The sequence below is a fragment of the Zalophus californianus genome, chromosome 14 (genome assembly GCF_009762305.2).
Source record: "Zalophus californianus isolate mZalCal1 chromosome 14, mZalCal1.pri.v2, whole genome shotgun sequence".
NCBI classification, from domain to species: Eukaryota; Metazoa; Chordata; class Mammalia; order Carnivora; family Otariidae; genus Zalophus; species Zalophus californianus.
In genome coordinates, this window is record NC_045608.1 from 61,213,238 (window position 1) to 61,218,977 (window position 5,740).

The following is a 5,740-nucleotide window of genomic DNA, read 5'->3' on the forward strand; positions in this document are numbered from 1 at the left end:
AAGCAATTACCAGGAAGATCATCTTTAACTTTACTTTTAAGTAAAGAGGGAGCGGCCCAGAAATATTTGTTATTGGGAAGTCATGTGGGGGCTTCTGGAGTGATGGCAACTTTACATTTCTTGACCTACTTATGTTTGCTTCATAATAATTTATTAAGCTGTAAACTTTATGTTTTATGCCCTTTCAGTATGTGTTATATTTCACAATAAAAACAAAAGATTTTTTTTGAAATGCCTTAATCTCATATCCAAGTATGGATAACTATGTACATCTAGGGACAAATGACTGTCAGGGAGACATTCAAATACTTTATGAAAAATTGATACATTCATCAACCTGCTGATGCTTATATCACTGACTAATAGATATACTTGCTATTGAACAAGTTTATTTAATTAGACTTCCTGCTTCCATGCTGTAACATGTCAGAGACATCTATTATTTGTTTCTGCAAAAGTCTTGGTAACAAGGTTGGAAATGAATTTAACTGTTGTGTATACAGAAATCTGAGATCCACAAATTAATAGGTGGGTTTCTGCTGCTGTAACACCAAGTTGCTATTCAACTCCCATTTGCAAATCTGTTTCCCCCGAGGCCTAATTGGGTTCTATCTTATATTCAAGCTGGCCCTTAGCAAAATATTAATGCATCAGAGAGCCTTTGACATCCTCTGCTCCCTCTAGTCCTGCAATATTTCTTGTGCACTCGAGGCTACCAGGAGAGAAGGAGATGACAGAGTCTTTCACAATTTAGGATAAAAGACCAAAGTGCACAATTTCTTACATAGGTTTGTATGTTAAAGAAGTCAAGATAGGGCTGTGGTCAATGCAAAGATGACTTCTTTATGGAGGATTTCTGGCACTTTGATCATCACCGGTCTCATTTGAGTGAGCTTCTATTTCACCTCTGCCTAAATTAGTCCTCATAAATTTAGAATTGGAAGAGATACTATGAATTACCTACTCCAATTACACACTTTATATATGGCAAAACAGAGTCAGAGAACCTAATTAAGCATCTTGAAGGTAGGAAAGAGGGATTTGACACAGTTATTTCAGTTGAAAGTTTTCTTGTTGTTTTATGGGCTTGTAATTCTGAAAAAGTAGATACTAGAAATATGAAAAGAATATAATATTAGGTGACATCTGTTTATTAAAAACTGCACTCAACAAGTGTTAACTATTAATATCTAAAAGATCTTTAAAAAAATAATTTTGGGGCACTTGGATGGCTCAGTCGTAAAGCGTCTGCCTTCGGCTCAGGTCATGATCCCAGGGTCCTGTGATCAAGCCCCCACATCCGGCTCCCTGCTCCGCAGGAAGCCTGCTTCTCCCTCTCCCACTCCCCCTGCTTGTGTTCCCTCCCTTGCTGTCTCTCTCTCTGTCAAATAAATTTTAAAAAAATCTTAAAAAAAATAATTTTCTACTCTTCACAAAAACCCTGATTTTACAGATGAAGGAATGTTTTCAAAACAGTTAAATACAACTTGCTGAAAGTCAAAAAGCTGGTAAATGGCAGAGCCAGAATTCCATCCCAGGTGGGTTTGGTAGGTAACAAATATTCATGTTCTCTTCACATACTGGGCTTTCTCTCCATCTCTGACTCCTGATCTCACATGCTAATCTACTTGTCAGTTCTCTTATATCTAAATACAAATCCGAAAAGTCTTTATTCTGATTCAATTTTCCTAGAAACCTCAGCCCTCTCACTTCATTTAAGGATCTTATCTTAGGTCATTTGAGTTCCCAAATGATGTCCCCTAGTGACTGACAACACTGCCAGTGAACAATCTAGCATGTAGTATAGATACACCAGTCAACTTTGGTCAGTTCCTGGAAAACCAGTCATGGTGGTCCCTTTCTCCAAATACAGAGATGTTGTGATGCAAAATATAACCATTAAATAATAAAGAAGCAGTGAATTTACATCCAGTAGAGCATGAAGAGGGGCTATGTTTGATGTATGCCTGTTAGGGTTGTATGTTTGCTGCAGAAGTTTGTGTGGTGTGGTTGCCTACTAGTTATTGGTTAGACAAACCACCTCCTTCCTCCCTGCCATGCCAACTCTAGGTCCTTAAAAGAAGTGAGTTGGCTATACAGAGCAAGGACAGGTGGAGCATATTTTTAAGCAAGTTGGCTCTTGATTATTTTTCTCTACTGGGCATGGAACTTCTTTGACTGTCCTACCTAGAATTTGCCCTGACAAAGTGAAGAAAAAAAACAAAACATGATATACCACTCACTTTGTATACTGTGGACATTACTATTTAGGAAGTATTTGTACTAGAAAGACTAGACTTCTATTAAATTAAACATTTACAAATATTTGGCTCCCCTGGCTCTTGTACCAAGTCTCAAGTCAGCAGCAACACAACAGGGAGGATTAAAGGCATTCAATAGCATATCATTGTATTTGCTTGAGAAAAATCTAAATAGGCATGGATTTTCAGGTGGTGCATCTGTGATACCCCTGTCAGTTTCCCTCTGTACTTTGAAACTATGTTCTTTACCTAAAGGTTTGTGATTAAAAAGTCTTCCAGATAATTTTATCTTTCTTGTAATACTCTCTGCTTTTCACGAGTTTTTGTATGTTGTTCGTGTTCTTAGTGTTATTCACCGGCTTTTCGGGGTTACTGTTTATCTGGTTATATCTAAATTAAATACAGATAAATATGTCAATATGTTCATCCTCCTCTGGAGGGAGATAAGGCCTTAGATTTCTACACTTCCTACCTGATCCCTTTCTCTTCCTTGTGATTAATCCCTCAACATCAAATCTTCCCCCAGTGAATAGTTCTATGCGAATTACAATAGCTCCTTTCTCTCCTCCAGGTTTGGTAATGGGAATATGCTCTAACCTTGTTCAACGGATCATGAGGGAAGTCTACCTGGGGCTTTTGGAAAATTTATCCTCACTGTGTTATCTTATGTTGTTGTTGTTGTTTTTGCCCTAATAAGCTGGAACAGAATAGACCCATGAATTCCTCTGAGACTGGTTATTCCTGTGTATCATTTATGGAACTGCTACAGTTAATATATGGCTCCAAAGTTAGCTGGCAAATTCCAGTTGCAACTGAAGTCACAGCAAAATATTGCGCCCTTGCTAGTATCAGTGAGCCGCTGATGTACTAACCAAGAGCCTACTGTACCTCTTGATTTCTATTAGTCATTTTTATAACAATTTAAACCATTTTAGATTTGTTTCTTGAGGCCGAATACATTCAAAATACATAAAAATATAAATAGTTTTGTTTCCTTCTCTCTCACACCCTCTCTTCTCAACAGGGCAATCCCTATTTAGACTTAAAGTGTTTGTGCCAAAAACGAAAACACAAATGCAAAAATCTAATGAATCTCTATCAGAGCTTAAGGGAAGGTTTATGTATGACAAAACTGGTTCTGTCTTTGCCTGAGAATGTGTTTATTTCCCTTTCACTCCTGAATGGTGTTGTAACTACCTATATAATTCTAGATTGACAATGATTTTCCCTCAGTTTCTTGAATATATTATTTTATTTTCTTCTTACATGTATCGTTACTTTTGAGAAGGTCTAAGGTCAGTCCAGCTGTTGAGTTTAGGTGTGGATTTACTTATTTTTTTGGAATATGAAAATTTATTATTGTCATAGTTCACCATCAAAACCTATGATCTTGGTCTTTCCTTCCTGTCTTTGTATAAGGCCAAAAGAGAGACATTGGTTCCTTTGACAACCTTAAAGCAAACCCCAGGAACATCACTAACAGCATGACCTTTGTGACCAAATCCAGCAACTAGAACTTCATCATTTTCCTCAATAAAATTCAAACAACCATCATTAGGTACAAAGGCTATGGTTTTTTTTGCCATTCTTGATCAGTTGGACCCTGACACACTTCCTGATGGCAGAATTTGGCTGTCTGGCTTCAACACCTATTTTTTCCAGCAGAATTCCCTTTGCGTGGGAAGCACCTCTAAAGGGGTTGGGCTTCAGGGCTGTGCCCACATGTACTGTTTATCATGATCTCATCAGTGGCTACGGGGCCTCCTGGCAGTGCGAAGATCGTGACACTTGCCCATCCTACCCGTATCATGGGCCTGAGCAAAAGAGGATTTATTTTTATTTATACTTAAGACACTAGGATTCTCCCTCAGGTTGAAGACTTAACAACTTTCTTCAGTTCTAGAAAATTGCCTGCCATTATCCTTTCATTACTTCATTTTCTTCATTCTGTCCTTTAGTATTCATTAAATTTAAGTTGGCCCTTTTAATTCCATTCTCTCCATCTCTTAATTTCTTCCTCATATATTCATTCTCTTTATCCTTCTGAGATGCATTATGGATAGCCCCCCAAATCTATCTTCTAATGCACTATATGTCTTGCTCCATGTATGTGTAATCCACTTTAATACATCTATCATCTTTTAATCATCTTCTTCAGTTTTTCAAAGATGGCATTTATTTTCATAACATGTTTTTTGTGTGTACATTCCCCGCCCTCTTTTTTAAGTACTTATTGATATCTTATTGTGGTTTGTAAATACTGACAGCTAGGTCATCTTTAGTGGGAATGTTGTTTTATGGAGACTCCTAAGTCAAGAAGCATTTTATGCTGCAGAGCTTTGTTTCTCTCCCTAGAGACTCACAGGTTACATTAAAGTGTGCCAGATTTCTTATTAATTTATCAATGTAAGTTTTGTGCTAAGGTGAGAAGGATGAATACAGATTCCCACCCTCTCACCTGTAGCAGGTTTGGTTTTCTAGTTGTAAACACATGAATCTTTTCCTAGTCACAGCCCTGGGCACCCAATTTTCAGCCTACCCTGGGCCAGGAGGTACAGTCTTTCAAGAACATGATTTAATAACCATGAATCTATCTATACTTATTTCCTTGGTGATTTCACCCTGTCTGGTGGCTTTAAATATTATCTATACACTGATGATTTCCCAATTTACATCTTTAACCCAGACATTTCCCATCAAATCTAGACTCATATATCTAATTGTCTACTTGACAGCTACTTAGATTTCTAATAGCCATCTTAACCTTAGCATATCTTTTGATGGAGTTCTGGTTTTTCTGCCAAAATGGCATTTTTTACAATCTTCCTCATCTCAGCTAATGACTCCATCCCTCCAGTATCAAAACAAAAATTTTGGTGTCATTTTTTGACTTTTTTCTAACTATCTTACATATACACAATCTGTGAGCAAACCCTAGGGACTTCGCCTTAGAACAATAGCCAGGATATTCTCATAACCTCTACTGTTACCAGTCTGGTCAATCCACCATCATCTCTTGCCTGGATGATTACCATAGCCTAAGAATTAAACTTCCCACTTTCACCCCTACTTCCCTTAAACATATCCATGTCCTCTGTCTGCTCATTAACATTCAACTTTGTAATATAATTTCCTTATAATTTTCTTTCTCTGTTCTCTTTTTTTGTTTCTTCACAATGGTCACCTTACTGTTCTTGAATTTTCCTGCAAGGTTCCTAACTGAGGGCTTTTGTAATTGTGGTTTCCTCTGACTGGGTGTACACATGGATATGTCTCTAAGGCCTTGACTCACCTCCTTTCATTCTTTACTTCAAGATATTTTTTTAGTAAACACTTCTCAAAAGACTTCATTTAGACTTAACAGAAATACCACATTCCTTCTATCTCTTACCTGTTTATTTTTCTACATCATCTATCACAGTCTAATGTATACTGCTTTACCTTATCTCTCCCCTCCCTTCCACACAAGGACAGAGAGT

At 37.4% G+C, this 5,740-nt stretch overlaps 1 pseudogene; it reads right to left on the reverse strand.

Moving 5' to 3' along the window:
• Positions 1-3,643: 3,643 nt before the first annotated feature.
• Positions 3,644-4,057, reverse strand: LOC113913217 (annotated as a pseudogene).
• Positions 4,058-5,740: the final 1,683 nt, after the last annotated feature.